At 37.8% G+C, this 12,337-nt stretch overlaps 1 long non-coding RNA gene across 1 annotated transcript; it reads left to right on the top strand.

Moving 5' to 3' along the window:
* The first annotated feature begins 849 nt into the window (after positions 1 to 849).
* LOC309865603 lies at positions 850 to 12,001 on the top strand. Its single transcript, XR_014312194.1, has 2 exons — positions 850 to 1,263; positions 11,418 to 12,001. It is a non-coding gene; the product is annotated as an uncharacterized lncRNA (long non-coding RNA).
* The last annotated feature ends 336 nt before the right edge of the window (positions 12,002 to 12,337 follow it).

Below are 12,337 nucleotides of genomic sequence, written 5' to 3'. Positions count from 1 at the left end.
AGACAGGTGCTCTGTTACACAAGGAATCCAGTGCCAAATGAGCGAGAGAGATGCTTCTTGCTGTGTTGAGCTAAGAGTCTATCAGGAACTACTATTAATTTGAAAAACAATCACACAGATGAATACAAATTTATACATTGTGGTAAAGACAAAATTGGATTTGTGTTTTCAAATGATTCGTTTGGCCACCGTAACAAAGACTGAAGGGGGTCAGAGCTTAGGGTCCCTCTAAGGCCTATTTATTGCATTATGCTTTACTTCTCACCATCTATACACTGAACACAGCTCTGGGAGCTTAGTATGCTCCATGACTTTCTTCTCCATAGTCTGCTTTTTAGAAACATCTTAGTCTGTGAAAATCAGAACCACCTGCACCCTATCCCCCACCCCTGCGTGGAAAAGCTAAAGGGAACCTAACATGAAACTCAGAGATAGAACTCATTTCCAGTGGCATGCCAAAGACTGACTGAAGATTCAAGAGCCAGCGTGGTTTGGTGGAAAGAACACAGACCGGGATTCAAACTTACCTGGGTTCCAATTCCAGCTCTAATGATCACTTACTCTGTAGCTTTAAACAAGTTATTATATCCTCTAAGCCTCACATAAAAAAGGAGAATAATAATGCCGACTCTGAGAAAAATGGGGATTAAATCAGATCATGTATACAAAGCATTTGATTCATAACAGAGCCTGGAAAATAGATTACTATTATTATATCGATCATATGATGGAAACACTATGATTTCCATGTTTCCGTCTAAACTACAAAAAGTATTAAAACAGCACTCGCAGAGCTGAAGCTGAGTAAACAAGTGAAAGGGTTTGTCAAGAGAGCTGAGAAACCAGTTTGGGCCAATTAGCCCAAGACAAGGTAGACAGTATTTGCAAGTGACCGCTGGGGCCGTGAGAAGGGGATCCCGTAGAAAGTAAAAGTCAACAGCATATGGGTGACTTCCTGGAGAAGTGTCTTTCCAGATCTCATTTAAAGAGAGGTCAGACTGACAATGAGACACAGATGCTGGGACCTCAAGCCTAGGAATGAGATTCTATGAGGTCCAAACTCCAAACAAGAAACGCATTTTGATGATCCAGCAAGAACCTCTCGGGAATGCAGGAACACATGCGTGCCAGCTGTCAGGGAACCTATAATTGTATCACCGACTCCCACACAGCAAGCAGAGCCATAATCATGCTTTACTGGGCTGCAAAGATCACAGGAGCAAGCACGTCCTGTTAGCCCCGGGACAGGCACCATCCTGCAAGGTAAGTAATTCACAGCTGTGCCTGGGTCTAGTTGAAGATGGTCAATTCGAGAGAGCGACAAAGGGACCTTTCCCAACCCCGAGGAAGTCAGCCCCAGGCAGCAGCCCCCACACTAATGGAGGGAAGCTGGGTGCTGGGTGCAAATCCTTCACTGTCTTTTGGGCTCCAAACTTAATCATGTTTAGACTCACTTACCATAACAGCAATGTATATATGCAGTATATTATACTGAGTGGCTTTCAAAGCATTCTGATACACATGATTTCATTATAATCCTGACAGCAACACCATGAAATGGTTATTATTGTCTTTGTTTTCGAGTTGGAGTCACTGATCACAGAAAAACACTAACTGGTTCAACCCAGGACCCATATGAACTAGATGTGGAGTCAAGGATTTGAACCTGGGGCACCAGATACCAAGTTTTATCTTTGTGGCTGCACATTCCATTGAGTTTTCAATCCCTAATTTCCCAGTGTGGTCCCACAGTGGCATTACAGCAGACGGGGGACAGTGGAACAGCATGCATTTTTATCAATGGCTCTGGCTAAGGCCACATCAGAGAGCAGGTAGCCCAGAGAATCAATCCAAATGAGCCAAGTGGGCATCAATCCAGAACTCTAGTGGCCAGGTCTAAGGAAGTGTGTTCTGAAAGTGAGATCTCAGCCAAACCAGTAGTTTCTCAAAAGTCAGGGTGACCCTGGGCAAATGAACTCAATGAAAGAGCAGGCTTCTTCCTCTCCCTCAGTAAAGCCTAAAGGTGTGGGTTGAACAGTATAATTTGAGAATCTCTTTGAACCTATTAATAGAATCAAAGCAAATCATCCAAACATTGCCTGAAGGTCTGGTCTCCAACTTTGGTTATGCAGTCTTCTGAGTAAAGTCTTTAAGTATGGAATCTTGATCAAACCATTTAAACGAAGGCTTTTGCTCCCATTTTGTAAATTCTAACATTCTTGTGACCTGTTTCACTAGCTGACGGAAATGTGTGATGGGGAAACTGTCATTATAGTCTGCGAGAAATGTGAAGTATTTCCTTTGGTAGCCACAGTTTCTCTGCCATGAATCTTAACAAACACGTAAGCTCAAGGAGTGCAGGGGTTCTCGTCTATTTGGATCAGTTACATAGCCTCAATGCTGGCGCATATTGGAAGCTCAATAAATAGTTGCTGAATGAATTAATGAATGAATTGCAATGATGTGCGGCATTTTACACTGCATTTTGGAGAAAGAGTCATGTGTTTGGAAGGAGAACCAGAAGCAGATTCCCTCATTATAAAGGACCATGATTACCTTGGTAAAACAACATTAAGTATCTCCCCCTTTTCCTGATAACAGGAACTACTGCCAAGACAGAATGCATGTACTGCTTTTCTAATAGCATGCAAGTCCCAAAATTACTACATGGTCATGCATACAACAGATAAAATATGTGATGTGTGAAAGGTACTCATTACGTAGGGAATGGTTTCCAATAAGGGTCAAGGATGCAACACCACAGGCCTACACAAGTGATTGTTGGCTCATACCCTATGTGACTCTTCTGAAAAGGGAAAACCTGTTTTTATTATCTGAGCCCAGAACCTAACCCCATTTTACATTTAAACATACAGTATTTTTCTCCAGCTTAACATATATGGGATTTTCTAGGAATGCAAAAATCATGTGACTTGAGGGAAAACAGACTTTGGAAATGTACCAAAAGTAACCAACTGCTGAAGAAAATCCACATCAATAAATGCTTCTAGTATTGGGGGCACCAATAAGAGACACCTATATCGGTGTGTTCTTGTAACTGCTGCATTAGCAGTGATACTAAATTAACATTCAAACTTACTTATTTAGACTTTCACTTCCATTTCAAAATACTAGTGGCAATAGTAATTCTCTTCCCACCATGAACAAATTGAAAACTAAACAAACTATATGAAACAACTGTTCTCATGCATTGGACAACTAGCAATACAGGTCAGACTGTGATTCCTGAAAGGGGAGATCAAATGAGGTTAGGGTTATAGTTGCCCCAACTCACTGCCTGGAGCTATTTCCAAGCCACAGCTCAGAACCTGGCAGTCATAATGAGTTAAGGAGACAGAGATCAGGGTCAAGGAGGCCGGGGTGGCTAGAATTTGTGAGGCATAGGGCTGGCAAGGAGGGAGAAGAGAGAGAACTTCCAAGATCTGCAAAAGAGTGGTCTCAAATCTTTGACCAAATACCGATAATGAATATGATTATTTATAGGAAAAAAAATCACTAGATGGGATTGACATTAGATAGACATTGCAGAAAAAAGATCCATCAACTTGAAACAACAGTATCTCCAAAATGAAGCACGAAAAGCAGAAAAAGTAGAAAAAAAAAAAAAAAGAGCATCAGTGACCTATGGAACAACATCAAGCAGTCTAAAGCACTTATAACTATAGTACCAAATAGACTTGGTGGGAGAAACAGAAAATATTTAAAGAAATAATGGCTGGAACAGTCAAAATCTGATGAAATCTATTAAACTCTCAAGTTTAGGATTTTTAAGGAACCCAAAGAAGAGTAAACATAAAGAAACCAAACTAAGAAACATCATAAAGTCAAGGATATACAGAAAATCTCAAAACTCTGGAGGACAAATGGTAGAACACGCTACAGACAGAGAAACTTAGATTAAATTACAGCAGACTTCTCATCAGAAACTTTGCAGGCCAGAGGGCAATAGAGTACTGTACTGAATTTGTACTGAAGACAAAACTTTCTATCTAGAATTCTATACCCAGAGAAAATAGCCATCAAAAATGAGAGCAAGATAAGACTTTTCAGGTATACTGAAGCTGAAAAGATTAATCAGCAGAAGAATGTACTATAAGCAACATGAAAGGAAATCATTTAAACAGAAGGAAAATAATGCCAAATGACAATCTGGATCTACACAAAGGAATGAAGAGCATGGAAAAAATAAATTCGTGGGAACATATCAAAAGACCTTTTCTTTTCCTCATTTTAAATCTTTTAAAATGGAATTGATGATCTGAAGTCACAATAACAGTATGTATTGTGGGGAACGTACAGCAAAAATAGCACAATGCGTGATGATACTGTGTAGGAAATAACAGTGCAAAGGACAGGAGGAAAACAGAAACACTCTGTTTTAAGGTGCTTACATTCAACATGGAGTGTAATAGTATTCGAAGGTAGACTGTGAGAAGTTAAAAATGTATACTGTAAACCTCAAAGCAACCCTCAAAAAATAAAACATACAAAAAAATAAAAAATAACATAAAACATCACAGATCTGCCAACAGTGAAGAAAAATAAAATAATAAAAAACAATAACTGATTAACCCAAAAGAAAGCAGGAAGCAAGAAAAAAGAGGAACAAAAATTAAATTGAACAAATAGAAAACAAATAGCAAGATGGTATATTTAACCCCAACCATATCAATATTTACATTAAATGCAAATAAACAAAACACTTCAATTATATGACAGAAACTATCCAATAAACAAAAAGCAAGACCTAACTACAGTGCTGTTTATGAGAAAAGCACCTTAAATATAAAGAAATCAATGAATTAAAAGAAAAGGGATAGAAAAAAAGATATACTAGGAAAACATTAAACAAAAGAAAGTTGAAGGGGCTATATTAATATCAAAGTAAACTTCAGGATAAAAAATATTCCCAGAAATAAAAAGGGTACATTTCTGAGTGACAAAGATATCAATTCATCAAGATGATGTAAAAACTTAAATGTTTATACTTCTAATAACAGAGCATCATAATAAATGATAACTGATATAACTAAAAGAAGTGAAATAATTTGAGATTTCAAAACTATTTTCTCAGTAATTGATAGGACAAGTAAACAGGAAGTCAGCAAGAAAACAGATTTTAAAAAACAGTATAAACAAAGATAACTAATTATCATTTATAGAACACTCCAAACACCATAGAGCATTCACAAAGATAAATTATAATATGGGCCATAAAACAAATATAAATATAAAAACCTTATTTAGCCCTTATTTCAAAATATAAAGACAAAGTATGGAAAATAATCAGTTGAATACTGTTTTTATTTATAAATCTGAATGTATTCATTGTAACATGAAGCAAGCATTTAACTACTTATGTCTTCTTTTATAGCAACTGAGTTTCTATATTGAATCGCTTTTTATTTTTCTTTTACATTACTTATAAGGTATCACTGAATTGCATGAAATTATCTGTATAAGTTATCAATAAATTTCATTCATGACAGATAAACAAGTATTACAAAGAAGTTATTAAAAGTGGCACCTGGCATAATGCAATATAGAATCATCCGTCTGGAGTGAAAATGAGAAAGTATTGCTGCCCCTCTTGTCTTCACCAGTAGTCTGAAGAAAAACAGCAGTGAAGTGGAATGTCTCATATATACAGTCTACAGTTGCTTCCTCTTGCCAAAATGATATACTCAGCTACAGCTCTATAAATTTGTATTTTGTATGTTGTAAAGTCACAGTTGAAAAGGAATTATGAATACTACTGACAAATACTCTAAGCTAAATACAGTACAGTGATGTTATTACCCTCCTAGATGTGGAAATCATATTCTTATTAATGTGGCCAACAGCTGTAGGTAATTTTTTAGAAGTCTCATCATATGGTTCATAATCACATTTATGGTTCATAAGTTTCCCATCTGTAAAATGAATGAAAAGACTTGGGAGTTTTTTTTAATGCAAATTAAAACCTTGCATTTACATATTCCTGTTAGATTTTATCTCATTGACTTCTGAATCCTAGTTCTAGTCTATTGAGAAAATTTTGAGTATTAGTTCTGATGCACTTCATAAAGTTGCCTCCTAGCCCCCATTTTTATGGCAGGGGTACATTTGATAGGATGCCTTAAGCAGGAGGTAAGATGTCTTTGACATATTCACATTCACACTTTTTAATCAAGGAGTACTATTTTGCTGAAAAGCTCCGATATATTTAGCGCTATGGATTCCAACATTGAGACTCCTGGAAGTCTCAGTGACTGTTGACTCTCAGCTCTGTGCCACTGCCTGTACCACTGAGGCTTGAAGTCTGGAAACCACATTCCCCAAACTCTTGTCAGCTCTCCTCTGCTATATCTGTCCGAAAGAAGCACTAATCTGAGGCAGAGAGAAGTCTTTTGTTTGATGACAGCTGCTGGTGGTTTTTGACCATTGTTTAGGTGGAAATAAGGTTGAGGGTACTGCAACAGCCCAGGAACTGACCACTTTCTGGTAGTAAAGACCTCTCCAGTAAATCCAGAAGCTCTCTCAAGATTATGGGCTAAGTTCAGCCCAGGGATATTTTCTACTTTTGATCTGTGACTATCACCCCTTATTCCTTGTCATTCTTTTGCTCTTCCAACACATTTTATTTTATTTTTTTAAAGACACAGAGAGAGAGAGTGCATGTGAATGTCTGGAGGGGCAGTGAGAGAGGAAGAGAGAGAATCCCAAGCAGTCTCCATGCCCAGCACAGAGCCCCATGTGGGGCTCCATCCCATGACCTGAGGTCACAACCCAAGCTAAAATCAAGAGCTGGACACCCAACTGACTGAGCCACCCAAGCAACACATCCTCCAATACATTTGAGACCAATTTTCTGTATTAAAATTTGCTCTATCTGAAAAATCTAGAGTGGTCTCTGCTTTTCTGTTTAGACCGATTGATACAGTGACTTTTGGACAATATTCTCAAAACCAACAGTTTCTCTGAAAAAAAAAAAAATCATTCATTGGACAATTACCAAATGCCAGGTACTTCTGTAAAGCACTGGAAACACAAAGTCAAATAAGTAAGATCTGACCCCTACTCTAAAAGAGATCTTAGCATGGTCAGCAAGAGAGAAAAGTAAATAAATGGTTGCAGCCATTGGATGCATGTTAAATTAGAAATATGTGTAGGATTCAGGCATGGAGAAGAAATATCTAAATAAAAATGGTAGACATGGGAAATGAGGATGGAGTAGGCAATATTCCATCCTCATTTCCCATGTAGAACAATATGAAGGTTAAATAAGACAGACATGGACGAAGAAAGTGGGAAGGGCATTCTAGGTCTTTGCAACAGGTGTAGCAATGAACTACCATAAAACTTGGAAAAATGCTATGTTCTGAATAACTAGAACTCACAGATGTACACAGTTAACAAGGGGACAATCACCTACTGACCAAGGAGCCCCTTCCTTTCATGAACTGCAACACTGTTCAACCCCATGGGTTTTCTACACTTGTTCTGATGCCAACTCATAGAAAGCTTTGCAGAAGTTTTTAGAAAATATACTAAGATACGTTCATTGATACTCATGCCAACACCATTGGAAGAGCTTTCCATCTGAAAGGAAAGATTTTCATTAATCCTGCCAAAAAATATTCCATGTTTTTAGAGTAAGGTCAGAATTTCTAGCCTACCTATTACAGGTGCTACACAAATTAATAATGAAACTATTAACAATCCTGTGGCCTGCAATTATTATCTGATATTCATCTAAATGAGATAATTTTAGTGTGGGAACATTCAAACATGGAGAACAGACATTCTCTTTTTCTGCTTACAAAATTCAAAGATTAAGAAACAATTAAAATAAAAAAAGAAACAATTAAAATGGCAAGAGGTTAAAAAGAAGCATTTTTTAACTGCAGTGTTTTGTAAGATGAAGCTTTTTCATTTGATTATACATCCCTTAAGGCTGAGAACTCTGTTTATTCACTCAACGGATAATTACTGATAGTCATTTCATGCCAGACCCATTCAGGTACTTGCAGTGGAATAATTTAATTTTTGAACAAAACAGCAACCTTAATTTTTATCTAGTTTAGTGATTTGCAAATCTTTTCTTTTTTCTTTTTCTTTTCTGGCCTTACAGCTCTTTTATCAAATGAAAGTTCACACACAAGTCCAATAAGTCCAGTAGGCATAAGGAAAACTGCTCCCTTGGAGCAGAGAGTGTGAGAGGCCAGACCCCCAGCAGCTTGTGCCCACTGCCTCCACCCCACCCAGCACTCCCGAGGAGGAGTAGCTGCAGTCACACCAAGGTTTTATAGAGAACAACTGGGAAACTAATGATGTACTCAACCGCTCAACTTACAGGTAAGGAACTGAGACCGAAAGAGACACAGATTGCCACCTGGTAAGTGGTGAACCCACCTAGAAAAGAATCTGTGATGACTGAGGTCCACAAGATCTCAGATTTAGCAGGGCCCGGGTCTAAAGGATTCAAAACTTCAAACCTGGCCAAAGGTTTGATGAAAGAAACTGAAGATGACACAAAGAAATGGAAAGACATTCATATTCAAGGACTGAAAGAACAAATATTGTTAAAATGTTTATACTACCCAAATCAATATATACATTTAATGCAATCCCTATCAAAATACCACCAGCATTTTTCACAGAGTTATAACAACCAATTTGTATGGAACCACAAAATACCCTGAATAGCCAAAGAAATCTTGAAAAAGAAAAAGCTGGAGACATCACAATTCCAGACTTCAAGTTATATTACAAAGCTGTGGTGATCAAAACAGTATGGTACTGACACAAAAATAGACACATGGGTCAATGGGACAGAATAGAAAACCCAGAAATGAAACAATTAATCTTTAACAAAGCAAGAAGGAATATCCAGTGGGAAAAAGACAGTCTCTTCAACAAATGGTGTTGGGAAAACTGGACAACAACATGCAAAAGAATAAAGCTGGACCACTTCCTTACACCATACACAAAAATAAATTCGAATTGGATGAAAGACCTAAATGTGAATCCTGAAACCACAAAAATCCTAGAAGAGAACACAGGCAGTAACTTCTTTGACCTCAGCTATAGTAATTTCTTCCTAGCTATGTCTCCTGAGGCAAGGAAAACAAAAAAAATTAACTATCGGAACTACATCAAAATAAAAAGCTTCTGCACAGCAAAGGAAACAATCAACAAAACTAAAAGGCAACCTACAGAATGGGAGAAGCTTTTCGCAAATGACATATCTGATAAAGGGTTAGTATCCAAAATAGATTTAAAAAAAACTCACAAAAGTCAACACCCAAAATATGAATAATCGAACTAAAAAATGGTCAGAAGACATGAATAGACATTTTTCCAAAGAAGACACAGAGATGGCCAACTGACACATGGCCATGAAAAGATGCTCAATATCGCGGCACCTGGGTGGCTCAGTGGGTTAAAGCCTCTGCCTTTGGCTCAGGTCATGATCCCAGAGTCCTGGGTGCGGGCACCCGGCTCTCTGCTCAGCAGGGAGCAGGGAGCCTGCTTCCTCCTCTCTCTCTGACTGCCTCTCTGCCTACTTGTGATCTCTCTCAGTCAAATAAATAAATAAAATCTTAAAAAAAAAAGAAAGATGCTCAATATCATTGATCATCAGGAAAGTGCAAATCAAAACCACAATGAGATATCACCTCGCCCCTGTCAGAATGGCTAAAATCAACAACACAAGAAACAACAGGTGTTGGCAAGGATGTGGAGAAAGGGCAACCCTCTTGCACTCTTGATAGAAATGCAAACTGGTGCAGCCAATGCGGAAAACAATATGGAGGGTCCTTAAAAAGTTAAAAATAGAACTACCCTACAATGCAGCAATCACCCTCCTAGATATTAATCCAAAGAATACAAAATTACTAATTCAAAGGGACACATGCATCCAGATGTTTATAGCAGCATTATCTACAATAGCCAAATTATGGAAAGAGCCCAAGTGTCCATTCGTTGATGAATAGATAAAGAAGATGTGGTGTATATATGCAATGGAATATTACTCAGCCACAAAAAAAGGAATGAAATCTTGCCATTGCAAATGTAGATGGAGCTACAGAATATAATACTAAGTGAAATAAATCAATCAGAGAAAGACAAATCTCATATGATTTTACTTAAATGTGGAATTTAAGAAGCAAAACAAATGAGCAAGGAGGGGGGGGGGAGAGAGAGGGGCAAACCAAGAAACAGACTCTTAATTACAGAGAGCAAACTGATGGCTACCAGAGGGAATACAGGCGGAGGGAGGCATTAAACAGTGATGGGGATTAAGGAGCGCACTTGTCATGATGTGCCCCTGGTGGGGTACAAAAGTGTTGAATCACATTCTACACCTGAAACTAACATTACACTCCATGTTAACTGAAATCAAAATTAAAATTTTAAGAAAAGGGTTAGAAAAACCAAGCAAGTATTTCATCTTGATCTATGAGTCATTGGTGATGAAACAGTATACATTTCTGGCTGTTTTGGGGAACATTTACCACCTTTGTTCATTATAAAGACAGTTGAACATGCTTTCTACTTTGGAGGCAGATGAAGTTGTATCAAAATGCAAAAGCAGTTTAAAAACTTCTATTGCATGATATGATTAGAGATTTACTTGAAAAGTATTTCCATGCGCTGAAACTTGCTCCATGTAGTAAAGCTTTAATAAAATTTGCATTATGCAAGCACATGGGCTAGAATTATAATTATATGTAATTGACTTTGCCAATGTAATTGAAATGCATGGGGTTACTATTTAATTTACAAATCTGTGCACAATTAGTTTTGTGTGATCTTTTTGATCTCTTTTTCTAATGCTATACTTCTCTAAGTTATGTGAAATCCAAAAGCCTATTACTAAGGGCATTTGTAAGATTAGCACACATCTCTGACACCCTTAATAAAATATCCATCCCTGCCAATCTGGCTCTTGGTTTACTGATTAGGCAATAGCTCTAGTTAAGACAGCCAAATTGGTTCTCTACTTAAAAGAGAGAAATTACCTTCTTCTTCATAATTACCAGCACTCTCATTGTAATGCTCAACTACCACCACCACCACTATAAGGCAAAGGACTGATTAAATATTTCTCTGTTCATTCCATAAAAAGACTTCACAAATGCATATATACCTCCATCTAGAAAATAATACCTTAAGTGGAATATATATTTATTATCTGCCTGAACTTGTCAACATTAGCCAAATCTTTAATGCCTCTAATTTATACCCAGATACTGTACTTGAAATTTTAAATAGCAGTTCCAAGAAGCCCAGAGCTTTTTGACCACATGTGTAACATGGGGAAAGGACTTCCTATCTGCTGGCCAAAAGCTGACTTCTTAACAATGTAATAGAATCAAATAATTACTAGAACTTCAATGTCTTTATCTTAGGCACACGCTCTTCAATGATTTCAGTCGATCTTGACATGATCATTGTCTCATTGGTCCATCAAGGATTGGCTGGGGAATGTTTATAGCAGCAATGGCCACGGTCGCCAAACTGTGGAAAGAACCAAGATGCCCTTCAACGGATAAGGAAGATGTGGTCCATCTACACTATGAAGTATTATGCCTCCATCAGAAAGGATGAATACCCGACTTTTGTAGCAACATGGACGGGACTGGAAGAGATTATGCTGAGTGAAATAAGTCAAGCAGAGAGAGTCAATTATCATATGGTTTCACTTATTTGTGGAGCATAACAAATATCATGGAGGACAAGGGGTGTTAGAGAGGAGAAGGGAGTTGAGGGAAATTGGAAGGGGAGGTGAACCATGACAGACTGTGGACTCTGAAAAACAGTCTGAGGGGTTTGAAGGGGTGGGGGGTGGGAGGTTGGGGGAAGCAGGTGGTGGGTATTGGAGAGGGCACGGATTGCATGGAGCACTGGGTGTGGTGCAAAAACAATGAATACTGTTACGTTGAAAATAAATAAAAAAAATAATAATAATAATAATAATTTTTTTTAAAAAGGATTGGTTGGGGAGAAGTCTCTGGCATTTGTTTGTGGAGCTTTTAAGAACTCGGCATTTTTCCCTCCCTTCCCCCCATGAATGCCCACCCTGCCTCTCAAATTCCTCGTATCAGAGAGATCATATGATAATTGTCTTTTTCTGAATGACTTACTTCACTTAGCATAATACCCTCTGGTTCCATCCATATCATTGCAAATGGCAATATTTCTTTTTTTGATGGCTGCATAATATTCCATTGCATATATGTACCACACTTTCTTTATCCACTCATCTGTTAATGGACATCTAGGCTCTTTCCATAGTTTGGTTATTGTGGACATTGCTGCTGTAAACATT

This window comes from Mustela nivalis (assembly GCF_964662115.1).
Source record: "Mustela nivalis genome assembly, chromosome: 5".
In the NCBI taxonomy this organism is placed as follows: domain Eukaryota; kingdom Metazoa; phylum Chordata; class Mammalia; order Carnivora; family Mustelidae; genus Mustela; species Mustela nivalis.
Note: the sequence above shows the minus strand (reverse complement) of the source record. Positions and strands in the feature narration are given on the sequence as shown.